Genomic DNA, 13,668 nt, shown 5'->3' on the forward strand with positions numbered 1-13,668 from the left:
CCGATGGAGTGCAAGGGGCGTTGCCTCTGAGGGTGGACCCTTTTGGAGGAGACACGGAAGAGAGAATTTGGGACCCCCCAGATGGGGGTATATCTTCAGTCTTCGTTTCCTTTGATAAACTGCTCTCCATCCTTTCTGGCCTCCTGGCAGTGCAGGAAAGAGTCCCGCTTTCCCACCAGCGCTTCTCACCAGGCTGTGTGGTACTCTGTGACCTCCCAGTTTACTCCAAGGGGACCACAACTGAGAATAGAATACTTGCTGGTGGTGGTGGTGGTGGGGGGGGGGGGGGCAATGTCACAGCGTTAGACTAAGTGGGCAGACCTGTAGGATGGGGACAGCTGTTGGAGGGAAACCAGGTCAGAAGGGGGCCAGGCTGAGCAACACGGGTCTAACTGTCCCTGGTGGGTCTTCAGATGGGAACTGGGCAGAATGATGAAAGACTTACTCAGAACCGCCCTCCAGTTTCCTTACCCTGCAAGAAGAGAAGGCAACTCCTTCATCCCGAGCACAGCGCTGTTTACTGAGAACCTGGTCTTCAGTAGGAAGCTTGTGGGGTTGGGTTGTGGATCTGGGATAGGATGGTAGGGGGTCACTGGGACATGGCAGACAGAAACAGAAGCTCCGGTGGAGAGTGTGGTGCTGAAAAATTTTCTGCAGGAAACCCTCCCACAAACAGTTTTATAAACCACGATGCCTAAATTAAATTAAAAATTAAAAAAATTAAAAAGGTGTGCATGACTCTTACAGTCGAGCTCTGGGACTTTGGTGTCAGCAGACCCTGGGGTGGGAAGGAGCTGTCAGATCCGTCCCCTGGTTGCCCCCTATGGGGAATGATGTTGGGGTCCCTCCTGCTGAAGGTTTGGTGAATCTATTGCTCCGACAATCTTGGGATCCTGATACAGAGGGAATATCCAGATTGGCAAGAAAACAGTGTTCTTCAGTCCATTGGCAAATATTCGAGTGATTATAATATTACATACGACTGTGATGGGCAAAATAGTCTGAGACACAGTCTTTGTCTGAGGGGATGTGGCAGAGTTCTCAAGGTAGATTGTGGCCAGCACGCATGAACCCACAAGCCAGTTCTTCCTAGGATTTAATGTCAGGAAGAGCAATTATAGTCGGGGCTGGGGACTCTCCTTTATCAGAGAGAAAGAACTTGCTCTCTGCTTGCCTGTTTGTCTTTTACCTTGGCCTCTAGCAATTCCAACGCTCCCTGAGCTTCTTGCTACAATGCTTCTTTTCTTAAGTGGTTTTTGAGCTGCCTGGAAAAAAATTTCTTTTTTTTTTTGCTACATTAGATTGTGTGAACTTGAAAGACCCCTCACATCTTTTCTGGAAGTAGGCCAGAAAGATTCACAAAAGATGCATGGCAGACCCGCAGGGAACATGCTGAACACCCAGTAGGAAGAAGGAAGAGGGAAGAAAACCCAACAGATTCCGGAAAATCAGGACTGCTGGGAGGAAACCCACTGACCTCAGGAGAGAGAGCAAGGCCTCACCCTGAGAAACCTCCCTCCCCCTCTCCACCCTCCCCCCCCCCCCCCCCATCCAAGGAAATTGTGTTGAAGTGAGGTGTGAGGAGAACAAACCCTCTTTAGAGAACTTTAGGAATTTGATAGCTGGTCACTGGAGTGTTTCCATTCATTCACCAGAGCGTCACTGTGGAGCATTTTACTGTGCCCGTGGCCTTGATGTGTGTGTGTGTGTGTGTGTGTGTGTGTGTGTGTGTGTGTGTGCACCCAGCAGATTTTGGGGGTCACTGTGAATCCCCAGCTGGTGAGAACCCTGTCTCCTAGCAGGTTCAGGACTGCATTGGGTTCTCCTTTTCTTTCGGACACTCTGGGAGGTTTTCTACCTGCTCTGAACTTAGTTGCTCTCTTCTCCCCAGGGGAGGATGTGACTTTCCCCCTCTCTGCCTCCATCCTGCCCCGGCTCAGGTGCCCGCTCCCTCGAGCAGATGGCATTTATTTTAGTCCTCAGTTCGGCCCATTTCTTCCTCCTGCCTCTGCCTCTCTTCCTGTTCTCTTCCTCTCCCCCACTCTCAGCTGTGGGGAAGCTTCTGTATGAATCTGGGGAATGGGGCAGTTGGAGGGGCTTTGTCTTCCTCCTTCTCTAGGGAGTATGAAAGTGGGCTTAATGTTCTCTCTGGTAGGGGTCTTGGTACTTTAAGCCTCATTTTGGAATGGAAGTCTCTGTCACCCATGAGCGGATTTCAACATTGGCGTTGGAGGAACTTGGACAGGCAAAGAGCCTTTCCTGGTAAAATTACGCCACCACCACCCTGCAAAGCCGTGCGCAAAGGTCCTTGTGCCCCCCCGCACCCCGCCTCCCATCCCCCCATGCATGAAAGCTTTGATGAGAATGTGCTGGTGATGCAAGCCAGTGGTCGGCCTGGCCTTCACGCGCTCCTCTGAGGTTGAGAGGCTAATCATTTGTGAGGCCTTGGGTTCAATCCTGGTGTGAATCATCTTCCAGCAGGAAACCTTTTTTCTTTGCTTACAGCGTGCTATTGGAAGGCGGGAAGGCTCCTTAGCTGATGGTGGGCTGGATGAAGCTTTGTCACGGGTGAGAGAAGACCCGACCTGTGCACTGTGGGATGTTTATAAGCTCTCTTGATTTATCAGTATCCCACCCTTCTTTCCTCACATTTGGCATAAGTGTAATCCTTTAGAATTGATGATTGGTTCCATCAGAATTGGATGATCTGGAAATGAGACCAGTCAGCCGACTCTGTCTCCATTCTCTGGCATCCAGGAGGATGGAATGGCATCGTGACAACCTGGTGACAAAGTAAACAGACAAACCTGTGAGTCCTAGCTCAGCCTTGTGACTGTGCCAACCCACTTGACTTCTTTCAGCCTCAGTTTCCCCATGTGTAAATGGGGCAAGACCAGTTGGTCATTGATTCATAAGATCCCTTGCAGGCATAATCTTTGTAATTGGTCAGAGATTTGACCCCAAATCTACAAATCGTCTTTTTAAAATTTGCTTGTTTTATCTTTTTTTTTTTTTTGGAGGGGGAGGGAGGGATGCCACCCCAATGGTGTCCAGGGCTTATTTCTGGCTCTGTGCTTAGGGATCACTCCTGACAGAGCTTAGGGGACCATATGTGATGCTGACAATCAAATTCAGGTTGACTACATGTAAGGCAAGCACCTTGCCTGCTATATTACCTCTTAGCTGTCCAAACAGTGATTGACTCTTGAAAAGTGTTAAAAGTAAGACCATATCACTTCAAATGCTATAGAAAACTAGTGATTGAAAAGAATCCAGGGGCCAGGAGATTATACACAAAGAAATAAGATGCTTGCTTTGCATGCAACTGATCCGGGTTTGATCCCTGGCACCCCATACGGTCCCCCGAGTCCCACCAGGAGTGATCCCTGAGCACAGGTGGATATAGTCCCCAACCAAACCAAATGAACAAACAAAAACTCCTTGATATGCTGTTGAGAGCCTTGTAGAGAGCCTACTTCTTGGGGTGGGTCTAGCTGTTTGGGATCCCACCTATGAGCATGTAGGAGCACACCAGTTTTAACCAAAGGGGTGCAGCTGCCCCCAGGCCCTGTGAAGCTATCGAAGTGCTCTTCAGATTTCTGGAATCCTCATATATATATATATATATATATATATATATATATACACATATATATATATATTGTGATTGGTTGGTTTTGGTGTGGGGGACACAGAAAGTTTTGGGAGCTCAGAGGTTGCACCTGATTCTGCTCAGGTACTGCTTCCAGCAGCGTTTGGGGGCTACACGGTGCTGGGCTTGAACCTGGGCTCCTGCATGCAAAGCGTGTCAGCATAGTCAGCTGCTCTCCGACCTGACTTACTCCTTCTCAACTGATAGTTCCCCTCACCTGGTGAACATGCCCACTAAAGGCCAGGCTTCTGCCTTGATCTCCTGCTAGATCTCAAGCTTGAAGCTCCCATCCTGTTAGCTCTCTGGTGCAGTTAGGAAGAATGAAAGCATATCCCTCCACCGGGTCCCTCTCCTGTGTTCTTGGGAAGGTTGCTTCAACATAGCCGTGTTTTGGTGGAGGATGTGACTTCAAATAAATAAGCAAACAAAATACCAGCAGCTGTTCACCTGTCCACGGCTAGAGGAGTTTCTCTGTTCACTCCCAGTCTGTCATCCGGGACATAATCAGAAAGTAGAAGTTGGGAATAAATACATTTTCTCAAACTAGACAGACACAGCCCATGGAGATCAGTTTTCCTGTGGGAGAGAGACTAATTTTTCGACTTTTCCTAATAAGGCAGATGACTGGTAGAGAATCCAATTGTCGGAGTGATCTGAGGATAAAGGACCTTCCTTATCACCAATGCCCCACTGGAATCTTCTTCCCAGGTGAACTATCCTGCAGAAAGATGGCTGTACAGAACCAAGGAAAGGGGGACAGGAGGAAGAGGCCATTGACTCCAACCAGTGTTAGGAATTCTTGCAAAAGTGGACCAGGTTTTAATTATTTATTTGTTTATTTTATTGAGTCACAGTAAGGTACACAGTTACAAAGTTGTTCATGATTGGGTTTTATTGTATTTTTGTTGTTGTTGTTTTTTGAGTCACACCTGGTGATGCTCAGGGGTTACTCCTGGCTCTGCACTCAGGAATTACTCTTGGCAGTGCCCGGGGGAACTTATGAGATGCCATGGAATGAACCTGGCTGGGTTGGCTTCATGCAAAGCAAACACCATACCCACTGTACTATCATTCCAGCCCCTCCTGATTGGGTTTTAGTCATACAATGTTCCAACACCTATCCCTTCACTAGCAGTGTACATTTCCCACCATCAGTGTACCCAGTTTCTCTCCAATCACCCCCCCCCCACACCACAGCCTGCCCCTATGAAAGGCACTTTGCTTCTCTCTCTCTCTCTCTCTCTTTCTCTCTCTCTCTCTCTCTCTCTCTCTCTCTCTGGACTATGTTTTAGCTAGGTAAGATTTTCCATGTTCTCCCTGAGTGCCTGACAGTTCCTGATCAGTAGCCAAATGTGTTTCCCTGACCTTGATACCCCCACCCCAACCCGCTTCCAGTCTTCCATTTTCAAGAAACCAGAGTAATAGGCAACAATAAAAATGTACATGCTGAGTATGAGAGGGTGAACACATGGGAACCCCTCCTCTGCCACCTTCCCTGAGTCACCTTTTTTTCTTTTGCTTTTTGAGTCACACCTGATGATGCACAGGGATTACTCCTGGCTCTGCACTCAGGAGTCACTCTGGGCGGTGCTCAGGGGACTTTATGGAATGCTGGGATTCGAACCCGGGTCAGCCGCGTGCAAGGCAAATGCCCTACCCACTGTGCTATTGCTCCAGCCCATTTCCTGAGTCACTTTCCCTCTTTGGAGGTTATACTCTTACTCTCTCTGGTACCTTTCTCCCTGGAGATCTCGGAACTGTTTCTTCAGGAAATTGCTTTCTGCCCTAGGATTCACAGGCCCACCAGCTCAATTCCAGGTCGTATCTCTCAGGAAAAGGGCAGAAACGTGTGGACAGCGAGGATCTGACTCTGGAGAGGCTTATTGAGAAGGGTTTCTTCACCAGCCTTTGGAGATCCTTCCTTCCTTCCTTCCTTCCTTCCTTCCTTCCTTCCTTCCTTCCTTCCTTCCTTCCTCCCTCCCTCCTTCTCTCCCTCCCTCCCTCCCTCCTTCTCTCCCCCTTTACCTCCTTCCCTCCTTCCCTCCCTCCTTCCCTTTACCTCCCTCCCTCCTTCCCTCCCTCCCTCCCTCCCTCCCTCCCTCCCTCCCTCCCTCCCTCCCTCCCTCTCTTCCTCCCTTTCTCCCTCCCTCCCTCTCTCCCTAACTCTATCCCTTCTTCTTTCCTTCCTTCCTTCCTTCCTTCCTTCCTTCCTTCCTTCCTTCCTTCCTTCCTTCCTTTCTCCCTCCCTCCTTCTCTCCCTCCCTCCCTCCCTCCCTCCCTCCCTCCCTCCCTCCCTCCCTCCTTCTCTCCCCCTTTACCTCCCTCCCTCCTTCCCTCCCTCCCTCTCTCCCTCCCTCTCTCCCTAACTCTATCCCTTCTTCCTTCCTTCCTTCCTTCCTTCCTTCCTTCCTTCCTTCCTTCCTTCCTTTCTCCCTCCCTCCTTCTCTCCCTCCCTCCCTCCCTCCCTCCCTCCCTCCCTCCCTCCCTCCCTCCCTCCCTCTCTTCCTCCCTTTCTCCCTCCCTCCCTCTCTTCCTCCCTTTCTCCCTCCCTCCCTCTCTCCCTCCCTCTCTCCCTAACTCTATCCCTTCTTCCTTCCTTCCTTCCTTCCTTCCTTCCTTCCTTCCTTCCTTCCTCCCTCCCTCCCTCCCTCCCTCCTTCTCTCCCCCTTTACCTCCCTCCCTCCTTCCCTCTCTCCTTCCCTCCCTCCTTCCCTCCCTCCCTCCCTCCCTCCCTCCCTCCTTCCCTTCCCCTTTACCTCCCTCCCTCCTTCCCTCCCTCCCTCCCTTTCTCCCTCCCTCCCTCCCTCTCTTCCTCCCTCTCTCCCTAACTCTATCCTTCCTTCCTTCCTTCCTTCCTTCCTTCCTTCCTTCCTTCCTTCCTTCCTTCCTTCCTGAAATTTTGGGTCACACCTGGTGGTGCTCAAGGCTTACTGCCTGCTCTATGCTCAGGAATTACTCGTGGTCATGCTTGGGGGTCTAATGCAGGTAAACTACATATAAGGCAAGTGTCTTACCCACTGTACTAGCTCTCAGGACCTGGAGATCATTTCATACCTAGGAATGTTGTATATTCCATGATGACTCATCCAGTTTATTTTTGTGTGTGTGTGTGTGTGTGTGTGTGTTTGTGGTGCTGGGGATCAACCCAGGTGCTTATATGCATAACGCCCGTGCTCTGCTGTTGAACTGCATCTCTAGCTCCTAGTTTATTTTGAATTGTACAATTTTTCACCTGTAGGTAAGACTATATATAACTTAGTTCACTGATTTCTATAAATAGAAATTTTCCAGTATGATTTTAATAACTGCCCTTAAAGGAACAGACCTATCATTCCATTCCCAGGTAGTCTTGGATTGTGACCCATACCTTTGCAAGAAGTAATTAGGGACTTAATTTATTTTGAAGAAGAACATTTTCCGTTCACCTAGAAAATATGCTCCTACATGATTGTTTTGGAGGCAGAATTGCTAGAAAGCTCCATGATTTAGAAGTCATGACACCTGAATATGCTTCAGCCTGCAATGAAGTAAATTAATTCCTCCAGCATAATTCACTTAGGTTCAAGCCAGATTTCTTTTATTTATCAGCAACCGAGGTTTTAAAACAATTTTTCTAAATAGAGATAGTTATTTTGAGATCAAGGCCATTTTCTAATGGTCTTTTCTCTCCCCTCCCTCCCTCCCTCCCTCCCTCCCTCCCTCCCTCCCTCCCTCCCTCCCTCCTTCCTTCCTTCCTTCCTTCCTTGCCTCCTCTTCCATTCCCTTTGAGCTGGGAGTTGAACCCAGGCCTAAGGCATACTGTGAGGTATGTATTTTACCACTGAGTCACATCCCTGACCATATTTTTCTGTATTTTTAATGTCATATTCTGCGACGATTTGAATGTAGGTTCTTTCCAGCTCTTTGAAGACCATCTTACTTGCTAATAGAGATGAGATGCTGTGATTTCAGGGGCCTGTGTGGGAGGACAGGGAGTTCAGACACTGTTCATGCTGCACATTCCTGCACTTGACATATTGATTCGAGCTTCACCTCATGAGGCCTTCTACCAAGTCTGCAGAACTTTTAGGGAGCTCAGGACAGAAAGTACTACAGCTCTTTCAAGAGACGGAAAAAAGAGGGAAGGAGACTTTCTGGAAAGAATCCTCAACTCTGAAAAGATCTTATTTGTAAGAGGACTGCTGAGAGTTGCCTGGGAAGAAGAGGTGAGCATAAGTCACAGTAGAGCAGCTACAGCGAACCTGGGAAGAGGCGGTGAGCATAGGGAAGAGTAGAGTAACTACAGTGAACAAATTTGAGATTTCTACATAGGCAGTGAGAAAATGACAAATGTTTTGACCTCTTGTTAGAGAATTCCATTACCCAACATCGAGAACTACAGAGGACTTTAGCAGTTCATCTATCTTATCTGAAATAAGACCAGTCAAATCTACCAGCAAAATGGTCAGAAAGAACTTTAGGCTATACATACTGAAGAGTGTTGACAGGTAATTTTTTGGGGGGAGTCCTCTTTTGGGGGGGTTGGTGCTACACCTGGCATTGCTCAAGGCTTGCTCCTGGATGGTGTAAGGCAGATGCCCTCTCTGCTGTACGATTGCTCTGATCCCCAACATACTTTTTAAAAATTATTTTTGTTTTTATAACCAGTGAGAATTCATATTTGATAAATCCTTCTGGGCATCTTTTGGCCTAAATAGCTGTGATTCTAGATTTTACCGTTCTTTTGAGTTGAATGGAGGATAACAACACATGGAAGACTTAAGCCTTTGTGAATTTTGTTAAGCTCCAGATGAAGCATCACAGGGAACAGGGCTTCAGTCTGAAAATACTCTGAGTTTACTTAAGTATTTTAGTTTAATGTTTAGAGTCACATCTCTAAATTTTTATGCATGCTTTTATTCTCTACAAGTTATTCTGCCAGGGATTGGAGCATCAGGACAGGAAGTAAGGCATATACCTTGCATGCTGTTGACCCTGGTTTAGTCCCCAGCACTTCATATCCTCTCCCAGACCCTACCAGGAGTGATCCCTGCATGCAGAACAAGGTGTGAGGTTACCTCTCTCCCAGAACACGAAGTTATTTAGTGATTTTTAAATCTTCGCCCTGATCATTTTGGGGGAGTCTCTGAAAGTGAACCAGAAATGTACTTATGAAGCAAGAGGAGGCTTCTCTCAGTTATCCAAAATAGACCTCGCAAGAAAAGAAAAGATCTACCCATCATTCCTTTAACAGCTGTATTATTTACCTAACAAATAATACAGAGTTTGACTGTATACATCTGAATCCAAGATTTGGATTCCATCGTCTCTGAAAAAGCCTTGTTTTTCATTCCCCAAACCTTTCCTATTGGTAAGAAATAATAAGTGCGTTGTTATTTAATTATCCCCACTAAAAGAAACGTCAGATTTCAGTAATCTTAAACTATGTTGCCTAAAACGGGGATTATTTGAAACAAGATCTTTCCTGTCTAGTAATAGATACCTGGGGAAGAAGGCATCCAGCTGCAGAGACAGGGCATGAACAGCAAATCTGCGTATGCAGTTTTGATTAGGGGATTATCATAAGGTTTTTCTAGGACACGTTCGTGTTGATAAAATAAGAGGGTTGAAATGAGGTGAAGATTCTTTAAAATGCTGTACATTTTTATTCTATTTGAATTTTTAAATGAGCACATAATTTAATAAGCAAATAGAGGATAAATTCAGAAGGCAGGAAAAACAAAGCCACTATGTATGGAGGCCACTTCTGATCCTAACCCACAGGCTCCTTTGTCAGCGAGAATTCTGGTTTTTGTCAGCATTGGTAGGATTTATGTTCAGTCGATGTCATGTATCTCCTCCATGGTTTGTGTCACACATTTTAGAATGTCCCTCTTGCTAGTGTCCTTTGAGATTCTGGTGACACAAGCCAGTATATTGGGTCAGGAGTATATAATTGCTTTCTACAGAGAGGAAAAGTTAAGCTTGGCGGAGATGGATGACTTGTTGTGTGAAATGACACAGCCACTTCCTAGTAAGTCTAGGACTAGAAGTCAAGGTCAATGTGTTTCTTTACCCCTAAATTTCACCCCCTAAATTTATCCAGGACATTGATTTTTTTTTTAAAAATTCTGGGTTATACCTGTTATTCTCATGGTTTTCTCTTGGCTCTGTGCTCAGGTATCACTCCTGGTGAAATTCGGGGGACCACATGGGGTGCCAAGGATCAAACCTGCATCAGCTATATGCAAGGCCAAAATCATACCCACTGTACGATTGCTCCAGCCCTTAGAATGTTATTTTTAATTCACTCCAAACTGTCTTTTTCTGACTTCTGGCCCTTGCACTCATCTGTCTAATGCTGGTTAGATGTCAGTTTTCCCCCTTAATGTTATCAGCAAAGACTGTTTCTGTTCCTTTCATAGTTTTGCTGTGCCTAGTCTATTATGATGTATATGTTAGCTACTTAATCTTTATTTTATGGAATTGGATGCACAAGATACTCTCTCCTCAATAATTATCCATTTGTAGGAAAACTAATAAATGTAGCTGTTTTCTCAAGACTCATGTCATTGTCCTCAAGAGAATGAGAACCACATGATGTTGGAGCTGGAGGAAAATTATGTTAAAAGGTTTTTATGCCTGTATTTTAACCAAGGACCCTGATGTGATGGGAGATATAGTACAGCAGGTAGGGTTCTTGCCTTGGATGTGGCTGACCTGGGTTCACTTCCTGGCACCCCGAATGGTCCCCTAAGCCTGTCAGGAGTGATCCCTTTAGAGCCAGGAGTAAGCCAGTAGCACTACCAAGTGTGCTCCCCCCAAACAAACAAAAAACTCCACCAGAAAACAAGGAACTAGGAGATCAAATCACTTGCTGAGGACACAGGGAATTTGAGGTGACCCCGAATAGAGCCTCTTTCCCCTAACTTCCCACTTCTTCTGCAGTGATCACCACAGAAATGGGTTTATGGTCATCAGGCACTTAAATGAAAGGTTGGTCAAAACTAGCCAAAAAATAGGTCACACTAATTAATTTAACCTGTGATGAGGTTTAATTAGTGTGGCCCCAAGAAAAGAGCTTTGAGCTTCCCCACTCCCATGTTTTAGTCAGCAATTGTGCAGATGAACCCCTCTTGAAAGCAAATTTTCCATGTGAACATCAGCACTTCCAGCAGGAATCCTGTCCATGAGAAGTCACCTGACTGCATTTGCCCTGGAGTCAGATCACCATCACTGGTTGGGCAGGTCAAGGGCATAGCATCAAAGCCTGAGGAATTCTAGACCTTTCTCTCTTGCTTGCAGAGTTCTTAAAATTATAGTGAATGTAGGCCTGATGGGTAAGCCAGCCAGCCTCCTGCCCCTCCATCACACAGAGACTGGGGATCACCAGCGCATTCCCAGTTTTCAAGTGGCTGAGAAAAGAGAAATGGAAAGATTTGTAGGAACTGGGAGGGGGACTCTGTAACCATGCAAAGGAGAGACAGTGAAGGAAATTCCAGAGAGGGAGCAGAAGGATGAGGACAGTGTTAGCCCGAGGCCAGGCTTCACCAGCAGGGAGGTTGAATGCCACTCAGGAAATATGTACCTTTTGTGCCAAGCCCGGTTGGATTCGCACAGTCCCAAGAGGCACTCGGTCCACAAGGCGGAGTTGTAAACAACACTGGGATAATGGATGCTCTGAAAAATTCGATTTGGTCCACAGATACTTAATGTCGATGCTGAGGGAGACTTTCAAAGAAAATAGCCCAACATGGCCCTGGAGCTGGTGGTCTGTGCTGAAATTTCCCATGGTGTCTTGTTCACTGCTCACTGCTCTCCCATGCTAGAGCTTAGGACAGATTGGTTTGGGTTTGGCCTGAATTGGGAATTTAAAGAAAGATAGTGCTAAGAAGAAGGCAGGTTGGAAAACCAAGGCTCTGAAAGTAGGTCTCAATCTTGGCTGTGGGAGAATCATCTGGAGACTGTGTGTGTGTGTGTGTGTGTGTGTGTGTGTGTGTGCGCGCACGTGTGCATGTCTGCATGCATATAAAGCTAACAACATGCAAACATACACACACATACATACATACATACATACATACATCTGTAACACTGAAAAAGTCTTATACATATCCAGGTGCCAGCCTAGACTTGGATTTATATGGCTTGGGGTGGGATCCAGACATCAGTACTGTTTAACACTGTTGATACCCAGAGTTGGCTGCATGTTGGAATAATCCAGGGAATTTAAAAAATACTCATCCCTGCGTCGCACTTCAGGGATTCTGGTGTAATTGTTCTGGGGTCTGGCTTGAGCATTAGAGTGTTTTTGCAGTACTTCTCCTGTGGCTCTCGTATTTCAGTCAGGTTTGAGGTCCTCTGGTTCGGTGAGACACTTGCTTTACCTGCTATGTAGTAGATTTTCAATAACGCAGACTAGGTAGGAAGTTATAATGGAGAGAAGGGTTGATAGGAGAGCTCAGTGCTACAAAGCCCCCCTTTGCCAAGTGTCCAATGTTCTTTGGACACTTCTGTGGCGCTGACCATGTCACGCTGTGACTTGGGGAGGGGGTGTCACCATCATCACCCTAGCTTATCCCAGACTGAGCTTCCTCCAGCTCACCACCAGCTAAAAGATTCCTAGTCCTTCATCCCACTGTGTCTTGCCTGGACCGGAAGAGCAGTCTTGCCTGCCACCCATTGCACATTCACCACTGTTTTTTGGAGAAAAGTCGGGGGCAGTGGGTTTCTGTGGGGGCCGGGCGCCCGGCCTTGGCGTTAGCCTGAGGCGAACTCCTGGAGCTGCCATGTGTGTGTAGAGCACGCTCAGAGCTCCCGGAGCCCCAGCCCATGTGTTGCCTGGTTCCCTCTGTCCCCTGGTGATTGTCTGGTCCAGGGAGTATGGGGGGAATGTCTTTCTACCTCTGGTCCATAAATGCATCTGCCTGCCGGGCACAACCCCCGGCGCCATTCCTTATGGTCTCAGGGGCTCCTGGCAGGCTTCCGCACGCTTGACGGCGTCAGAGTCCCCCGAGACTCGTTAGGCTCCAGCTTGTCGGGCAACCCCCAGAGTTTCTGATCCGGCAGGATGGGGCTGAGGCCCAGGAGCTGGGATGTCTGTTACTTTCTGGGGTGGTGCTGAGACCACAGCCCCCGCCTGTCCTTTGAGAACCTCTGCTCTGGGGATAAGGACACGGTGACACCAGGGTGTCGAGGGAGAGGGTTGCTGTTTCTTTGCTGCAAATCGACCCAATGGGCACCCGATTGATCAGGAATTGAACAGATCTCTCAGCCAGCTCTAAGGCTGACAGTTGATTTTTTTTGTTTGTTTTTAATATGAAACATGGGCTGGAGCGATAGCACAGTGGATAGGGCGTTTGCCTTCCAAGTGGCCAACATGGCCGACCCGAGTTCAATTCCTCCGCCTCTCTCGGAGAGCCTGGCAAGCTACCGAGAGTATCTCGCCTGCATGGCAAAGCCTGGCAAGCTACCCGTGAGGTATTTGATATGCCAAACACAGAAACAATTGTCATAATGGAGACGTTACTGGGCCCGCTCAAGCAAATGGATGAACAATGGGAGGACAGTGACAGTGACAGTGAACGGAAACATGGGCTGGGAAGACATAGTACAGAGGTTTGTTTGTTTGTTTGTTGGGTCATATTTGGTGATGCTGAGGAGTTCCTCCTGGCTCTGCACTCAGGAATCACGTCTGGTGGGCTAGGGAGACCATGTGGGATGCCAGGAATCAAACTTGGGTTGGCTGCGTGCTTCACAAGTGCCCTACCTGCTGTACTGTTGCTCCGGCCCAGATAGTACAAAGGTGGAGGCCCTTGTCTTGCATATGGGGGACCCAGGTTTAATCCCAGTTATGGTATGTTCTCCTGACCACCCCAGGAGTGAACTCTGAGTACAGAGCAAAGAGTGAGTTCTGAGTACTTACAGTATGGCTCCCAAACAAACAAAACCCTGACTCCCAGATGGAACACCCACAACATGTTAAGTGGTATACCATCTTGTTGCTCTAAAGCCAAGCTTAAACTGGGTATGTGGGG

The 13,668-nt window shown here is 47.5% G+C and overlaps 1 protein-coding gene across 2 annotated transcripts in view; it reads left to right on the forward strand.

The window, feature by feature from the left end:
- MAPK4 (mitogen-activated protein kinase 4) overlaps nucleotides 1–13,668 on the forward strand; it is a 141,662-nt gene that overhangs the window by 1,491 nt on the left and 126,503 nt on the right. Inside the window, exon 2 of one of the 2 annotated variants that reach the window (XM_056138028.1) lies at nucleotides 2,156–2,262. The exons of the other annotated variant lie outside the window; for it this stretch is intronic. The gene's annotated coding sequence lies outside the window, so the exon portion shown is untranslated. The remainder of the gene's footprint in view (nucleotides 1–2,155; nucleotides 2,263–13,668) is intronic. 2 annotated transcript variants of the gene reach the window in all.

The sequence above is a fragment of the Sorex fumeus genome, unplaced genomic scaffold (genome assembly GCF_029834395.1).
Source record: "Sorex fumeus unplaced genomic scaffold, SorFum_2.1 ptg000128l, whole genome shotgun sequence".
Taxonomy (NCBI): Eukaryota; Metazoa; Chordata; class Mammalia; order Eulipotyphla; family Soricidae; genus Sorex; species Sorex fumeus.